The sequence below is a fragment of the Rhinoderma darwinii genome, chromosome 7 (assembly GCF_050947455.1).
Source record: "Rhinoderma darwinii isolate aRhiDar2 chromosome 7, aRhiDar2.hap1, whole genome shotgun sequence".
Classification (NCBI taxonomy): Eukaryota; Metazoa; Chordata; class Amphibia; order Anura; family Rhinodermatidae; genus Rhinoderma; species Rhinoderma darwinii.
The window spans coordinates 9,563,763-9,583,047 of NC_134693.1; the positions used below are offsets into that span (position 1 = coordinate 9,563,763).

At 41.2% G+C, this 19,285-nt stretch overlaps 1 protein-coding gene across 5 annotated transcripts in view; it reads left to right on the plus strand.

Moving 5' to 3' along the window:
• FGGY (FGGY carbohydrate kinase domain containing) overlaps positions 1-19,285 on the plus strand; it is a 241,724-nt gene that overhangs the window by 212,481 nt on the left and 9,958 nt on the right. Inside the window, exons 15-16 of one of the 5 annotated variants that reach the window (XR_012849946.1) lie at positions 12,626-12,798; positions 15,545-15,749. The exons of 1 other annotated variant lie outside the window; for it this stretch is intronic. The gene's annotated coding sequence lies outside the window, so the exon portion shown is untranslated. Of the gene's footprint in view, positions 1-12,625; positions 12,801-15,544; positions 15,750-19,285 lie in introns of all 5 variants that reach the window. 3 more of the 5 variants (XR_012849947.1, XR_012849948.1, XR_012849949.1) reach the window with 3 other exon arrangements.

Here is a 19,285-nt window from a genome sequence, read left to right on the forward strand (position 1 = left end):
AATAGAACTACAATAATACTGCCCCTATATACAAGAATATAACTACTATAATACTGCCCCCTATATACAAGAATATAACTACTATAATACTGCCTCCTATATACAAGAATATAACTACTATAATACTGCCCCTATATACAAGAATATAACTACTATAAGGGCATGACCACACATGGCGGAATTCCTCCGCAACTGTCCGCATCGATGCCGCACAGAATCTGCGTTGCAGATTCTGCAGCGGATCTGCACAAAATGTGCAGTACATTGATGCGGACTAGCTGCTGCAGACTGCGGGAAAAGTGCTTCCCTTCTCCCTATCAGTGCAGGATAGAGAGAAGGGACAGCACTTTCCCTAGTGAAAGGAAACGATTTTCATACTTACCGGCCCTTGTCTTGGTGACGCGTCCCTCTTTCGGCATCCAGCCCGACCTCCCTGGATGACGCGCCAGTCCATGTGACCGCTGCAGCCTGTGCTTTGCCTGTGATTGGCTGCAGCCGTCACTTACACTGAAACGTCATCCTGGGAGGCCGGACTGGAGACAGACGCAGGGAGTTCTCGGTAAGTATGAACTTATATGTTTTTTTACAGATACATGTATATTGGGATCGGTAGTCACTGTCCCGGGTGCAGAAACAGTTACTGCCGATCGCTTAACTCTTTCAGCACCCTGGACAGTGACTATTTACAGACGTCTCCTAGCAACGCTCCCGTCATTACGGGAGCCCCATTGACTTCCTCAGTCTGGCTGTAGACCTAGAAATACATAGGTCCAGCCAGAATGAAGAAATGTCAAGTTAAAAAAGCAAGACGTATCCGCAGCACACATGACATGTGCATGACAGCTGCGGACTTCATTGCGGAACTTTGAATCTCCATTGAAGTCAATGGAGAAATTCCGCCATGAGTCCGCCACTGCTCCGCAACAGACAGAGCATGCTGCGGACACCAAATTCCGCTCCGCAGCCTATGCTCCGCAGCGGAATTGTACGCATCGTGTAAACGAACACTGCTAATTTAAAGTGAAAGTCAATGGAGAAACGGCTCCGCTGCGGATTAACGCTGCGGAGTGTCCGCAGCGGAATTTAAGTGGAATTCCGCCATGTGTGAACCCGCCCTAATACTGCCCCCTATATACAAGAATATAACTACTATAATACTGCCTCCTATATACAAGAATATAACTACTATAATACTGCCCCCTATATACAAGAATATAACTAATATAATACTGCCCCCTACATACAAGTATATAACTACTATAATACTGCTCTCTATATACAAGAATATAACTACTATAATACTGCCCCCTATATACAAGAATATAACTACTATAATACTGCCCCCTATATACAAGAATATAACTACTATAATACTGCCCCTATATACAAGAATATAACTACTATACTACTGCCCCTATATACAAGAATATAACTACTATAATACTGTCTCCTATGTACAAGAATATAACTACTATAATACTGCCCCCTATATACAAGAATATAACTACTATAAACACTGCTCCTATATACAAGAATATAACTACTATAATACTGTTCCCTATATACAAGAATATAACTACAATAATACTGCCCCTATATATAAGAATATAACTACTATAACACTGCTCCCTATATACAAGAATATAACTACTATAATACTGTCTCCTATGTACAAGAATATAACTACTATAATACTGCCCCCTATATACAAGAATATAACTACTATAACACTGCTCCTATATACAAGAATATAACTACTATAATACTGTTCCCTATATACAAGAATATAACTATAATAATACTGCCCCTATATACAAGAATATAACTACTATAATACTGCTCTTATATACAAGAATATAACTACTATAATACTGCTCCTATATACAAGAATATAACTACTATAATACTGCTCCCTATATACAAGAATATAACTACTATAATACTGCTCCTATATACAAGAATATAACTACTATACTACTGCTCCTATATACAAGAATATAACTACTATAATACTGCCTCCTATATACAAGAATATAACTACTATAATACTGCTCCTATATACAAGAATATAACTACTATAATACTGCCCCATATACAAGAATATAACTACTATAATATTGCCTCCTATATACAAGAATATAACTACTATAATACTGCTCCCTATATACAAGAATATAACTACTATAATACTGCTCCTATATACAAGAATATAACTACTATACTACTGCTCCTATATACAAGAATATAACTACTATAATACTGCCTCCTATATACAAGAATATACCTACTATAATACTGCTCCTATATACAAGAATATAACTACTATAATACTCCCCCTATATACAAGAATATAACTACTATAACACTGCCCCCTATATACAAGAATATAACTACTATAATACTGCCCCCTATATACAAGAATATAACTACTATAATACTGCCCCTATATACAAGAATATAACTACTATAATACTGCCCCTATATACAAGAATATAACTACTATAATACTGCTCTTATATACAAGAATATAACTGCTATATGGGTCAGTTCACACTTTGCGTAAATACTGCAGATTTACAGTAGCAGCAGAAGTGGATGAGATAAAACAAACATTACTGTGTAAATACTGACCGGAAATTACGCTCAGAAATTGACCTTCTGTGCGTAATTTTATTCCGCAGCATGGCAATTGTATTTGCGTAAACGCCGCTTATTTGTTGCAGGATTCCCTATTGAATTCAATGGGGAGGTAAAAACCTGCAACAAATAGCGCGGCCTCCTGGGATGACGTTTCATCCCATGTGATCGCTGCTGCAGCCAATCACAGGTAGATTAATATATAACAAGTGGATGTGAGGTCCAGGATTTTCTCTCCCCCTCGTTGTATATATATATATGTCGCTTCCTTGTTTTTTGTAGTTCCTTGGTACCAGCGCACCACCCATGAGGCTCAGGTGTTTTTGAATATCATGAGACTGTACGAGCTCTGGGCCACTCCTAGACTTTTTGTATCTACTGATTGATTTTAACTATTGAGCTACAGCTGAAGTTCAAAGAATTACATTGAGTCGTACGCGATCTTGTGGACGCCGGGTGTCACTTAATAGTTCAAATCAATTAGTAGCGCTACAAAAAGTCTAAGCGTAGCACTGGCCTAAGGCTGGGTTCACTAGTCGTGGTCAAAATGCATTTTTTTGCCACGACCTTGGTAAAATTGTGCCATTTTTCTAAAATCGTGGCAAAACGAGGTGTGAACCCAGCCTGAGGGTGATCTGATACTTGATTGTGCTGGACCATATTCAATGACGTCACTAGATGCGGGATAGGTGACAATAAAGTCTAATAAACCTATATATATATATGTGCAGCTGCATAGGGGCTCTGCAGACAGCGGGGCGCACGCGCACCACCAGTAGGATTGTTATCTATTACTGATCAGTTTGGGTTCAGCTGCTGATACACAATCCTGGCTATGTCCGCCTGGGGTCATTGTCCTAGTGTCTCCAGCTGTCTATGTCTTCCCCGGGGGGGACCCTCGTCTGTGACATCCCCTCGTGGCGCTGTGGGAAGTTCTGGTCTTTGTATCCCCTCTGGTTCCACATCTGACAATGTGAAGTGACATGAAGTTTGTGTTGGATTGAGCTGAGAGAACTGACACTTCTATAAAGATCTCCCTGAACATTACATCTGTCAGCGCGTCTGAGAGGGGGAAGTTCAACAGTCAAGGCAACTCAACCACAACCCCCCCCCCCCATCCTATATAAATCCACCCCGCTGACCGCTCCAAATATAATAGCCATGGCTCATAATAAAAGACAGACAGATGGCGGAAGATAAATGCAATATATCCCTTAAAGGGACATGACACCTAAACTCTCTATCTTCTCCCCATTTGCTGTGCAGTAAGATGCAATCTGTTGTTTTCTGTTATCAGCCATTTCAGTATGGGAAGAGGCTAGCTGTAGTGTTCTTCAATGGGACGAGTAACAGAAATCACTGCTTAGTGTCACATATCTACAGTGCTAGGAAGGTTTACATTGAGGTGTGAGACTGATTTCAGCTTATAAAACTGCTGCACTATTATAACTCTACTGGCACTATTATAACGCTGCTGCACTATTATAACGCTACTGGCACTATTATAACGCTGCTGCACTATTATAACTCTACTGGCACTATTATAATGCTGCTGCACTATTATGACGTTACTGGAACTATTATAACGCTACTGGCACTATTATAACGCTACTGCTCTATTATAACGCTACTGGAACTATTATACTGCTGCTGCTCTATTATAACGCTGCTGCTCTATTATAACGCTGCTGCACTATTATAACGCTACTGGCACTATTATAACGCTGCTGCACTATTATAACGCTACTGGCACTATTATAACGCTGCTGCTCTATTATAACGCTACTGGCACTATTATAACGCTACTGCTCTATTATAACGCTACTGGAACTATTATACTGCTGCTGCTCTATTATAACGCTGCTGCACTATTATAACGCTACTGGCACTATTATAACGCTGCTGCACTATTATAACGCTACTGGCACTATTATAACGCTGCTGCTCTATTATAACGCTACTGGCACTATTATAACGCTGCTGCTCTATTATAACGCTGCTGCACTATTATAACTCTACTGGCACTATTATAACGCTACTGCTCTATTATAACGCTACTGGAACTATTATACTGCTACTGCTCTATTATAACGCTACTGCTCTATTATAACGCTGCTGCACTATTATAACGCTACTGGCACTATTATACTGCTGCTGCTCTATTATAACGCTCCTGCATTATTATAACGCTACTGCACTATTATAAAGCTGCTGCACTATCATAACGCTACTGGCACTATTATACTGCTGCTGCTCTATTATAACGCTCCTTCATTAATATAACGCTCCTCCCTCCTATTATAACGCTACTGGCACTATTATAACTTCTGCATTATTATAACTCTGCTGCACTATAAGGGTATGTTCACACGGCCTATTTTCAGACGTAATGGAGGCGTTTTACGCCTCGTATTACACCTGAAAAGACGGCTCCAATACCTCGGCAAACATCTGCCCATTGCTTGCAATGGGTCTTACGATGTTCTGTTCAGACGAGGTGTATTTTTAGGGTATGTGCACACGAGGGCATTACGTCCGTAATTGACGGACGTATTTCGGTCCTGGACCGAACACACTGCAGGGAGCCGGGCTCCTAGCATCATACTTATGTACGACGCTAGGAGTCCCTGCCTCGCTGCAGGACAACTGTCCCGTACTGAAAACATGATTACAGTACGGGACAGTTGTCCTGCAGCGAGGCAGGGACTCCTAGCGTCGTACATAAGTATGATGCTTGGAGCCCGGCTCCCTGCACTGTGTTCGGTCCGGTACTTGCGGCCGAAATACGTCCGTCAATTACGGACGTAATGCCCTCGTGTGCACATACCCTTACGTGTCGATGTCAAAAGACGGCGCGTAAAAAGACGCCCGCGGCAAAGTAGTGCAGGACACTTCTTGGGACGTAATTGGAGCCATTTTTCATTGACTTCATTGAAAAAAGCGCCAAAAACGGCCGCAAAACAACGCTGCGAAAATCGCGAGTGGCACAAAAAATGTCTGAAAATCGGGAGCTGTTTTCCCTTGAAAACAGCTCCGTATTTTCAGACGTTTTTGAGTTTGTGTGTGAACATACCCTTATAATGTTAGTCTTCCATTATAAGGATAGTGCAGTATTACACAGAAGCCCTCATTCAGTGTGCGCCACAGATTTCCCACATGCAGTGCCTTCTACTGATGCCCTCTTGCAGTGCCAGCCAAAGACAGGGTCAGCCTTATATTATACCCTGTGTGGTACATTGTCATGGCGCCACCTCCATATGTTGTACTGTCATCATGTGTACAAATGAGCATACCATACAAGCATTGGTCAAATAACACTTTTATACAATTGCCTTAATAACAATACTAAACTGTGCTGCCACCACGACCATAAAGTGCAAAAATAATATACTGTACAGTGCCACACAATATAAGTGCTCAAATAATACCGCCAAACAGTAACCAAATAGCTCCATCCATAGTCTAATAACAGCCGTACGATGTCTACATAACACTGCGGTTTATATCAAGATTCGTGGCGGTCACCGACCTTGGGTGCTAATACTTCTGTACCGTCCCCTTCAGCTGGGGCAACTAATGTGCCCAGTACAACCGCACAAGTCTTACACCCCTCAGGCCTACCCCAGCCACAGATGCCCCCAATCATGCCACAAGTGGGGGCATCTCATGTATAGCGCTCATGTCCCAACACCATGCACAGTAACTGGCGTGGCCCCCACATCAGTTACATCAAAAGGACCAGGAAATCCCCCACTGCTCAAGTGTCGCAACTGCTGAATTTAAAAATCGTTAAACGTGTTAGCGTATACTTTGGCGGTCTAGACTACGAAATTCAACAAAAATATCTCAAAAATAGTTATCACGTGGCTCTAAAACTTGTGAAAATACCTCCAGCCAAAAATGAAAACTGAACCGTGCTCCTGAAGTCTCCGTCAGCCATACTCCTGTCTGACACAAGGAGAAGCAGCTTCCTGTCAGCCATATTTGCTCCTATGTGACTAATATCATTGTCAGCCGGCCATGCACAAAGCCTATAAGTCTGTACCCCCCAATTTCAGTTTTTCAGTCATCGCTAGCTATCTCCATACATACGACATAAAGCTAATACAGCTCCGTACTGGAGGATAGTATAGGCTCCGTACCAGTGTGCACGAGCCCTAATATCAACGTACAAAATGATCCCATAAATAGTTAAATATAGACAAAGCGTATATATAATACATGTGAACAAGCACAGAATGAATAATATATAGGCAGTAACAAATCCCCAATGAACTACTCAACAGAAAGGCATGCTGGACAATGTAGTTCAGTGATGACATCATCGAAGGAGGAGTTTACTATATATAAGGCAGTTAGGCTCCACCTTTCACAGAAATCAGCCGGAGTCCTATAACTCAACACAAGGATAAGACAAGGGATTCCCAACAAATGATCATGGGCATTGTAAATCCTATGAATCTCGTCCAGAAAGTTTTTCATGTTTTTTTGAAATGCCCTTTAATTCTACAAAAATGACAAGTTCAGAAAGAAATGCTTATTAAGTAATAACTCCGTACAGTAGAGACATCTCTGGATCCGTTTACTCCCCCTTTCCTTCTACAACATTTTTTTTTTTCCAAAATACAAAGTGCAATGTACGATTATACAAAGATCCACAGAACCTTTGTTTTTCCAGAATTGTATTAATTTTGTCACAGCGCCATCAATTGGACACTGCTGGAATGACATGTAAAGAAAAAAAATCTTCAGCCCTAATAACTCTGCTCTACTTTAAGGCTGAGGTCACACGTTGCGGATTTGTCGCAGATTTTGTTGCGGTTTTGACGCAGATCTCACCCTTTTGCATTGCAAAGTGTAAAATCTGCGTGTCAAATCCGCGACGTGTGAACTCAGCCTAAGAATACAAGTGACGTGTTCACTGCGTTTTAGTTGCGGATCCTCACTGCATATTTTTTGGGTGTTTTGTAAAAATGCACGAAAAATATTTTTACTCAATCTTTACACAAATACTCAGAAAAAAATCTGTGGCAAAAATTTGCAGCCAACAAGCCATATGTGAACATACCTAAAAAATGCTGCAAAAATTAAGCCCTATGCCCGAGTTCAGACATGACATATTTTTCCACCGTGGATTTTACCACTGAGTGCAGCTCTGCAGTATAATACAGGATGTAACTCAGGATCAGTACAGGATAAGTAATGCAATGTATGTACACAGTGACTCCACCAGCAGAATAGTGAGTGCAGCTCTGGAGTATAATACAGGATGTAACTCAGGATCAGTACAGGATAAGTAATGTAATGTATGTACACAGTGACTCCACCAGCAGAATAGTGAGTGCAGCTCTGGAGTATAATACAGGATGTAACTCAGGACCAGTACAAGATAAGTAATGTAATGTATGTACACAGTGACTCCACCAGCAGAATAGTGAGTGCAGCTCTGGAGTATAATACATGATGTAACTCAGGATCAGTACAGGATATGTAATGTAATGTATGTACACAGTGACTCCACCAGCAGAATAGTGAGTGCAGCTCTGGAGTATAATACAGGATATAACTCAGGATCAGTACAGGATAAGTAATGTAATGTATGTACACAGTGACTCCACCAGCAGAATAGTGAGTGCAGCTCTGGAGTATAATACAGGATGTAACTCAGGATCAGTACAGGATAAGTAATGTAATGTATGTACACAGTGACTCCACCAGCAGAATAGTGAGTGCAGCTCTGGAGTATAATACAGGATGTAACTCAGGATCAGTACAGGATAAGTAATGTATGTACACAGTGACTCCGCCAGCAGAATAGTGAGTGCAGCTCTGGAGTATAATACAGGATATAACTCAGGATCAGTACAGGATAAGTAATGTAATGTATTATCGAAGTTGCTCAATTGTTTATGTAGATTAAATCTGTCTATATGAAAAGTGGAAATGAAGTTCAGTGGGGGACATAGACTTTAAGCACAAGTCAATTATATGAAATTGATGTTGCACTTTAAATGTCAGCACCTGATAGAAAATGAGACCTGGTAAGGGAAGGGTCCAGTGAACTGTGGGTGAGATTATAAGATTTATTGCAGCCTTAGGGGCCAGTAAACAGCTGTTACAATGAGTCTTTGGCTTTCTGCTCTTAATTAGAGGTTACAAGTGAAGCGTTAATCCATTTGCGACAAATGTTCGCGATGGGGGGTGCGGCTCTGCTCGCCGTATACATATTTAATTTTTTTCTTTTATTATTTTGCAAGCAGCAAATATTCCAGCAATTTAGCACCTGCTTTACAGAATATATTCGGGACATCGATATGGATTGTTCTATTGTTTAGAAGGCCTCTCATACTGGGGAACAATGGACTCATTGCGTCCTGCTCTGTTTACATTAGAAGCAGCTGGGGGCTTTATATGAACAATCCCCAGCTCCAGGCCTGGCACTAAGTGCTGCAGGTCCCCCCTATGAGACCTGATGCGTGAGCTGATTAAATATTTACAAAGCAGAGTAGGGGAAAAGTTTTGCGGCTGCTTCGAGTCGGGGTTAGGGCAGGATTATGGCTCAGATACTTTGCGGAATCAGCAGAACCGTGTGTCTCAGAGAGGGAGCAGACTGTAATAAATGCAGCTTATCACAGGCAATTCAGGGCATAGGATCCATACAGGCAATCCATATAATCTGCCCGAGTTTTAGCACTGAACCCCCAGGAATCTCTGCAACTTTTAGAATGTTCTCAGCGCACAGAACATACAGATCCCAGGACGGATTAAGGGCATGACCACACATGGCGGAATTCCTCCGCAACTGTCCGCATCAATGCCGCACCTAATCCGGGTTGCGGATTACGGCTGCGGATCTGCACAAAATGTGCAGAAAATTGATGCGGACTAGCTGCTGCGGACTGCGGGAAAAGTGCTTCCCTTCTCCCTATCAGTGCAGGATAGAGAGAAGGGACAGCACTTTCCCTAGTGATAGTAAAAGAAATTCATACTTACCGCCCGTTGTCTTTATGACGCGTCCCTCCTTCGGCATCCAGCCCGACCTCCCTGGATGACGCGCCAGTCCATGTGACCGCTGCAGCCTGTGCTTGGCCTGTGATTGGCTGCAGCCGTCACTTACACTGAAACGTCATCCTGGGAGGCCGGACTGGAGACAGACGAAGGGAGTTCTCGGTAAGTATGAACTTATATGTTTTTTTACAGATACATGTATATTGGGATCGGTAGTCACTGTCCCGGGTGCAGAAACAGTTACTGCCGATCGCTTAACTCTTTCAGCACCCTGGACAGTGACTATTTACAGACGTCTCCTAGCAACGCTCCCGTCATTACGGGAGCCCCATTGACTTCCTCAGTCTGGCTGTAGACCTAGAAATACCTAGGTCCAGCCAGAATGAAGAAATGTCAAGTTAAAAAAGCAAGACGCATCCGCAGCACACATGACATGTGCATGACAGCTGCGGACTTCATTGCGGAACTTAGAATCTCCATTGAAGTCAATGGAGAAATTCCGCCATGAGTCCGCCACTGCTCCGCAACAGACAGAGCATGCTGCGGACACCAAATTCCGCTCCGCAGCCTATGCTCCGCAGCGGAATTGTACGCATCGTGTAAACGAACACTGCTAAATTAAAGTGAAAGTCAATGGAGAAACGGCTCCGCTGCGGATTAACGCTGCGGAGTGTCCGCAGCGGAATTTAAGTGGAATTCCGCCATGTGTGAACCCGCCCTAACAGAGAACTATAATAGAACATTAAGGAACTGTCCCAACAGCACAAAAGATGATGCTCAGGGCTAGTAAAATAACTGCACAGCGACATGGCAATAACTTTTATTGGTACGATTTAAAAGTGTTCACAGAAACCCCTTAAATGGTGTTTAAAGATTTGGATACACTTTAAACTGTTATATATAGTATTAATATGCATAAAAAGTGGAGTCACTGTGTACATACATTACATTACTTATCCTGTACTGATCCTGAGTTATATCCTGTATTATACTCCAGAGCTGCACTCACTATTCTGCTGCTGAAGTCACTGTGTACATACATTACATATCCTGTAATGATCCTGAGTTACATCCTGTATTATACTCCAGAGCTGCACTCACTATTCTGCTGGTGGAGTCACTGTGTACATACATTACATTACTTATCCTGTACTGATCCGTTACATCCAGTATTATACTCCAGAGCTGCACTCACTATTCTGCTGTGAAGTCACTGTGTACATACATTACATTACTTATCCTGTACTGATCCTGAGTTACATCGTGTATTATACTCCAGAGCTGCACTCACTATTCTGCTGGTGGAGTCACTGTGTACATACATTACATTACTTATCCTGTACTGATCCTGAGTTATATCCTGTAATATACTCCAGAGCTGCACTCACTATTCTGCTGGTGGAGTCACTGTGTACATACATTACATTACTTATCCTGTACTGATCCTGAGTTATATCCTGTATTATACTCCAGAGCTGCACTCACTATTCTGCTGTGAAGTCACTGTGTACATACATTACATTACTTATCCTGTACTGATCCTGAGTTATATCCTGTATTATACTCCAGAGCTGCACTCACTATTCTGCTGGTGGAGTCACTGTGTACATACATTACATTACTTATCCTGTACTGATCCGTTATATCCTGTATTATACTCCAGAGCTGCACTCACTATTCTGCTGGTGGAGTCACTGTGTACATACATTACATTACTTATCCTGTACTGATCCGTTATATCCTGTATTATACTCCACAGCTGCACTCACTATTCAGCTGGTGGAGTCACTGTGTACATACATTACATTACTTATCCTATACAGATCCTGAGTTACATCCTGTATTATACTCCAGAGCTGCACTCACTATTCTGCTGTTGGAGTCACTGTGTACATACATTACATTACTTATCCTGTACTGATCCTGAGTTATATCCTGTATTATACTCCAGAGCTGCACTCACTATTCTGCTGGTGGAGTCACTGTGTATATACATTACATTACTTATCCTGTACTGATCCTGAGTTACATCCCCTATTATACTCCAGAGCTGCACTCACTATTCTGCTGGTGGAGTCACTGTGCACATGCATTACATTACTTATCCTGTACTGATCCTGAGTTACATCCTGTATTATACTCCAGCGCTGCACTCACTATTCTGCTGGTGGAGTCACTGTGTACATACATTACATTACTTATCCTGTACTGATCCTGAGTTACTGCCTTTATTATACTCCAGAGCTTCACTCATATTTCTGCTTATGGTTACAGAAACAGTAGCTGAGCACCTATCATACAGGGTGAGAGTTCGTTTTACAGTGTCTGGTCTAAAAATGCCACTTGCCAGAATGCAAACCATCATAGAAAGCTCTGTGCAGGCACTAAGCAAGCAGGCGATACTGAGAGAATTCAGCTAAAGTCTAGAGAATAGTGAATGCAGCTCTGCTATAATCAGGGGTGAGCGGGAATCACTAGACAGGCTGAGAACCAGTAGTGTACAGTCTGAATGAGAGTGTAGTTTCAGATAGGTGGAGTACAAGCAGAAAATGGAGTCACAATTTTATAGAGTACTTTCAGTGGATTAGTTTCCTCAGCAAATATTTAGGTGGGGATGCTCAGTTATGTTATAGGCAAAGTAATTTCTATGCTGCTGTCCCTTTAAATTTAAAGGATTCAGCGCTCACACCTAAAGCAGCCATTCGACTGGAAGCAGAGAGACTTTAAGGGGTGGTAGCAGTCCAGCTTCTCTCCTCCAGTCACTCCCAAATCTTTACAGAATGGTGGTAATAGTTTTTCTATACAGTATCCGATATACTAAAAGGAAACTTTGACACAACTTTTTGTTCCTGTAGAAATCCCGGGCTGTTTAGTGAACTCCACCTTCTACACATGGCAGCAGCATGGGGGTCACATAATCAGTATTTCAGCCAAAATGGAAATGAAGTGGTTGAGAAATAACTCTGGCTTTCTGTCTTAGGTTATCAGGAACAGATTTCCTCAGGAATTCTATTCTGTACATTATGATGTCAGCGGGTATACGGTGTGTGGACGTACGCTGCACAGGCCAAATGATAATGAATAGACTGACCCCTGTGTAAGACGGCGGAGCTGGGGGGAGACGGAGGCAATCCAGATTATCCACAGTGAGATGTGTGTGTATACATATCTATCACCTGAATAGAACAGTTACCGTATTTTTCCAACTATACGGTGCAATTTTTTGCAAGAAAAAAATCTTTTTAAAAACTGCTGGATTTTATGGCCCAAAGAATAACCCTCCCGTCTACCCGAGACCACCAAGGAAGGCGGCATTAACGCTTCTATTACCCTAGACCCCTTTACTACCCCACACCACCAGGAAGCAAAGATTAACCCGTCCACTGCTCTAGATCACCAGTAATCAAATATTAGCCCCCTCCAGTGCTCTAGACCACTAGGTAGCAAACATTAATCCCTTCACTACTCTATACCACCAGGAAGCAAACATTAACCCGTCCACTATTCTAGACCACCAGGAAACAAACATTAACCCCTCCACTACTCTAGACCACCAGGAAGCAAACATTAACCCCTCCACTGCTCTAGACCACCAGGAAGCAAACATTAACCCGTCCACTATTCTAGACCACCAGGAAGCAAACATTAACCCGTCCACTATTCTAGACCACCAGGAAGCAAACATTAACCCCTCTACTATTCTAGACCACCAGGAAGCAAACAATAACCCGTCCACTGAGCTAGACCACCAGGAAGCAAACATTAACCCCTCTACTATTCTAGACCATAAGGAAGCAAACATTAACCCCTCCACTACTCTAGACCACCAGGAAGCAAACATTAACCCGTCCACTGCTCTAGATCACCAGTAATCAAATATTAGCCCCCTCCAGTGCTCTAGACCACTAGGTAGCAAACATTAATCCCTTCACTACTCTATACCACCAGGAAGCAAACATTAACCCGTCCACTATTCTAGACCACCAGGAAACAAACATTAACCCCTCCACTACTCTAGACCACCAGGAAGCAAACAATAACCCGTCCACTACTCTAGACCACCAGGAAGCAAACATTAACCCCTCCACTGAGCTAGACCACCAGGAAGCAAACATTAACCCCTCCAGTACTCTAGACCACCAGGAAGCAAACATTAATCCCTCCACTACTCTAGACCATAAGGAAGCAAACATTAACCACTCCACTACTCTAGACCACCAGGAAGCAAACATTAACCCGTCCACTGCCCTAGATCACCAGTAATCAAATATTAGCCCCCTCCACTGCTCTAGACCACTAGGAAGCAAACATTAATCCCTCCACTACTCTAGACCACCAGGAAGCAAACATTAACCCCCCATTACTCTAGCCCACCAGGAAGCAAACATTAACCCATCCACTACTCTAGACCATGAGAAAGCAAACATTAACCCCTCCACTACACTAGACCACCAGGAAGCAATCATTAACCCGTCCACTGCTCTAGACCACTAGGAAGCAAGCATTAATCCCTCCACTACTCTAGACCACCAGGAAGCAAACATTAACCCCCCATTACTCTAGCCCACCAGGAAGCAAACATTAACCCATCCACTACTCTAGACCGCGAGGAAGCAAACATTAACCCCTCCACTACTCTAGACCACCAGGAAGCAATCATTAACTCCTCCACTACTCTAGACCACCAGGAAGCAAACAATAACCCGTCCTCTATTCTAGACCACCAGGAAGGAATTATTAACCCCTCCACTGCTCTAGACCATCAGGAAGCAAACATTAACCCGTCCACTATTCTAGACCACCAGGAAGCAATCATTAACCCCTCCACTGCTCCAGACCACCAGGAAGCAAACACTAACCCCTCCACTACTCTAGACCACCAGGAAGCAAACATTAACCCGTCCACTATTCTAGACCACCAGGAAGCAATCATTAACGCCTCCAATACTCTAGACCACCAGGAAGCAAACAATAACCCGTCCACTACTCTAGACCACCAGGAAGCAAACATTAATCCCTCCACTACTCTAGACCACCAGGACGCAAACATTAACCCCACTACTACTCTAGACCACCAGGACGCCAATATTAACACCTTCACTGCTCTAGACCCCAAGAAAATTACCATTAACCCCTCCAATACCTATACCAGGGAAGCAGGTATTAAGCCCTCCACTACTTTAGACTAGCAGGGAATCAAACTGTAATCCCAGACCCATTTACATCAGCAGATAATCGGAACCATAGACCAAAGGGAAGTCTGAATATGTTTTTTTGTTATCTCAACTTATAAATCAGCATGGTGGTCTCTTTATTGAAATGCACCATTTTTTCCATCAAGTATTGACAGGGTGTCGCTAAGCATTTGCAAAACTGTTACACATTTATCACGCCATTATGGTGGTTCTGAACGGCAAACATATTCTTTTATCTCTTTGACGGACTGTAAAAGTGACCAATTGATAAAATTCAAGCAACATTTGAAAGAAAATTGACAGATGACGCCATTTGTCATGGCATGGAAATTAAATCAAAGTGTCCAATGACCCTATAATTATTATCGCCATTACTACCAATGTATGTCGTCCATTATGATCCGTGGCGCTGGACTGGACTAATTCTACGACCACCATTACTGTGCCCCACGCCTGAAGGGGACCAATTTGATAAATATATTTAAAAAGCACAGTCAGACACCAGGTCAGGTTCATTTTCAAGTTTAAGAATTTCCTACATAATGTTTCCCTCCTCCTCGCCGGTCTCCCAAGGCACAGGGGATATTCTAAATATTTCCCAGATGTGGTCGGCTCATAACACAGAGTATAACCCTCCTCTGACAGCGGCCGGCATGGTTTTTATTTACTCTATAATGCAATAGGATATTGTATAATCCCAGCAGACGCAAATATTTACAGCCCCGTATCCACGGAAACCAATATAAACATTCACATGGAGAAAATCCGCGAGCAGTCATAATAGTACGAATGGCGATGCACAGATTGGTCATTTGATAGGAAATCTGCATAAGTCAATCAAAGTGCACTGTTATTGATTTCAAGGGGATGTCCAATCTAAGAACCACAAACCCAAAACTTATCTCCTAGGTAAAGTATTTAGGAAATTGTTATTTATTTTGTGTCTTGATGCTTCAAGTCTTAAAAGACTTTTATGATTCAGTTTCCTTTGTCTTCAGTCTTTCTCTTTGTCGTTCTTATATAGTGTCATGCTCCTCCCATTTATTACTACACACTGCACTATGATTGGATAAAACACTAATGTGTCCACTTTTACCTCTATGCAAATTTCATTGAGGAATCCAATCTCTCACAAAACAAATTGGATACATTATCGCGACATACTTGCAAAACCCTTAAAAGGCTGTAACTCACATCATAGCCACTGGGTGGCCACACATAGATACACAAACAACTCCTGACAGGATAATACGAAATCATAGAATTTTTTTTTTATTTTTTTTCAAAGCTGGTTAACTCATGGCACTTATCTCAGTTGTGATAAGCGAAGGTAAAAGGTAAAGAAGGACATAGCTGTAGCTACAGAACTTTTTTTTTTTTTAATGCAGAAACATACCTAGTTACACGATATTCCTGCCATAAGGGGCAATGTTATAGTAGTCATATTCTTGCCATAGGTAGTTATATTTTTTATATAGGGGCAGTATTATAGTAGTTATATTCATGTATATAGGGGGCAGTATTATAGTAGTTATATTCTTGTATATAGGGAGCAGTATTATAGTAGTTATATTCTTGTATATAGGGGGCAGTATTATAGTAGTTATATTCTTGTATATAGGGGCAGTATTATAGTAGTTATATTCTTGTATATAGGAGCAGTATTATAGTAGTTATATTCTTGTATATAGGGGGCAGTATTATAGTAGTTATATTCTTGTATATAGGGGCAGTATTATAGTAGTTATATTCTTATATAGAGGGGGCAGTATTATAGTAGGTATATTCTTGTATATAGGAGGAAGTATTATAGTAGTTATATTCTTGTATATAGGGGGCAGTATTATAGTAGTTATATTTTTGTATATAGGGGCAGTATTATAGTAGTTATATTCTTGTATATAGGGAGCAGTATTATAGTAGTTATAATCTTGTATATAGGAACAGTATTATAGTAGTTATATTCTTGTATATAGGTGCAGTATTATAGTAGTTATATTCATGTATATAGGGGCAGTAGTATAGTAGTTATATTCTTGTATATAGGGGGCAGTATTAGGGTATGTGCACACACACTAATTACGTCCGTAATTGACGGACGTATTTCGGCCGCAAGTACCGGACCGAACCCACTGCAGGGAGCCGGGCTCCTAGCATCATAGTTATATACGATGCTAGGAGTCCCTGCCTCTCTGCAGGACAACTGTCCCGTACTGTAATCATGTTTTCAGTACGGGACAGTAGTTCCACGGAGAGGCAGGGACTCCTAGCATCGTATATAACTATGATGCTAGGAGCCCGGCTCCCTGCAGTGGGTTCGGTCCGGTACTTGCGGCCGAAATACGTCCGTCAATTACGGACGTAATTAGTGTGTGTGCACATACCCTTATAGTGGCTATATTCTTGTATATAGGGAGCAGTATAATAGTAGTTATATTCTTGTATATAGGAGCTGTATTATAGTAGTTATATTCTTGTATACAGAGGGCAGTATTATAGTAGTTATATTCCTGTATATAGGAGCAGTATTATAGTAATTATATTCTTGTATATAGGGATCAGTATTATAGTAGTTATATTCTTGTATATAGTGGGCAGTATTATAGTAGTTTTATTCTAGTATATAGGGGGCAGTATTATAGTAGCTATATTCTTGTATATAGGAGGCAGTATTATAGTAGTTATATTCTTGTATATAGGGGTAGTATTATAGTAGTTATATTCTTGTATATAGGGGGCAGTATTATAGTAGTTATATTCTTGTATATAGGAGCAGTATTATAGTAGTTATATTCTTGTATATAGGGAGCAGCATTATAGTAGTTATATTCTTGTATATAGGAGCAGTATTATAGTAGTTATATTCTTGTATATAGGGGGGAGTATTATAGTAGTTATATTCTTGTATATAGGGGACAGTATTATAGTAGTTATATTCTTGTATATAGGGGCAGTATTATAGTAGTTATATTCTTGTATATAGGAGGCAGTATTATAGTCGTTATATTCTTGTATATAGGAGCAGTATTATAGTAGTTATATTCTTGTATATAGGGGCAGTAGTATAGTAGTTATATTCTTGTATATAGGGGCAGTATTATAGTAGTTATATTCTTGTATATAAGGGGCAGTATTATAGTAGTTATATTCTTGTGTATATAGGAGCAGTATTATAGTAGTTATATTCTTGTATATAGGGGTAGTATTATAGTAGTTATATTCTTGTATATAGGGGCAGTATTATAGTAGTTATATTCTTGTACATAGGGAGCAGCATTATAGTAGTTATATTCTTGTATATAGGGGGCAGTATTATAGTAGTTATATTCTTGTATATAGGGGGGAGTATTATAGTAGTTATATTCTTGTATATAGGGAGCAGTATTATAGTAGTTATATTCTTGTATATAGGGGCTGTATTATAGTAGTTATATTCTTGTATATAGAGGGAAGTATTATAGTAGTTATATTCCTGTATATAGGAGGCAGTATTGTAGTAGTTATATTCTTGTATATAGGGGTAGTATTATAGTAGTTATATTCTTGTATATAGGGGGCAGTATTATAGTAGTTATATTCTTGTACATAGGGAGCAGCATTATAGTAGTTATATTCTTGTATATAGGAGCAGTATTATAGTAGTTATATTCTTGTATATAGGGGGGAGTATTATAGTAGTTATATTCTTGTATATAGGGGACAGTATTATAGTAGTTAAATTCTTGTATATAGGGGGCAGTATTATAGTAGTTAGGGCGGGTTCACACATAGCGGAATTTCACTTAAATTCCGCTGCGGACACTCCGCAGCGTTAATCCGCAGCGGAGCCGTTTCTCCATTGACTTTCACTTTAAGGGCGGGTTCACACATGGCGGAATTCCACTTAAATTCCGCTGCGGACACTCCGCAGCGTTAATCCGCAGCGGAGCCGTTTCTCCATTGACTTTCACTTTAAATTAGCAGTGTTCGTTTACACGATGCGTACAATTCCGCTGCGGAGCATAGGCTGCGGAGCGGAATTTGGTGTCCGCAGCATGCTCTGTCTGTTGCGGAGCAGTGGCGGACTCATGGCGGAATTTCTCCATTGACTTCAATGGAGATTCAAAGTTCCGCAATGAAGTCCGCAGCTGTCATGCACATGTCATGTGTGCTGCGGATACGTCTTGCTTTTTTAACTTGACATTTCTTCATTCTGGCTGGACCTATGTATTTCTAGGTCTACAGCCAGACTGAGGAAGTCAATGGGGCTCCCGTAATGACGGGAGCGTTGCTAGGAGACGTCTGTAAATAGTCACTGTCCAGGGTGCTGAAAGAGTTAAGCGATCGGCAGTAACTGTTTCTGCACCCGGGACAGTGACTACCGATCCCAATATACATGTATCTGTAAAAAAACATATAAGTTCATACTTACCGAGAACTCCCTGCGTCTGTCTCCAGTCCGGCCT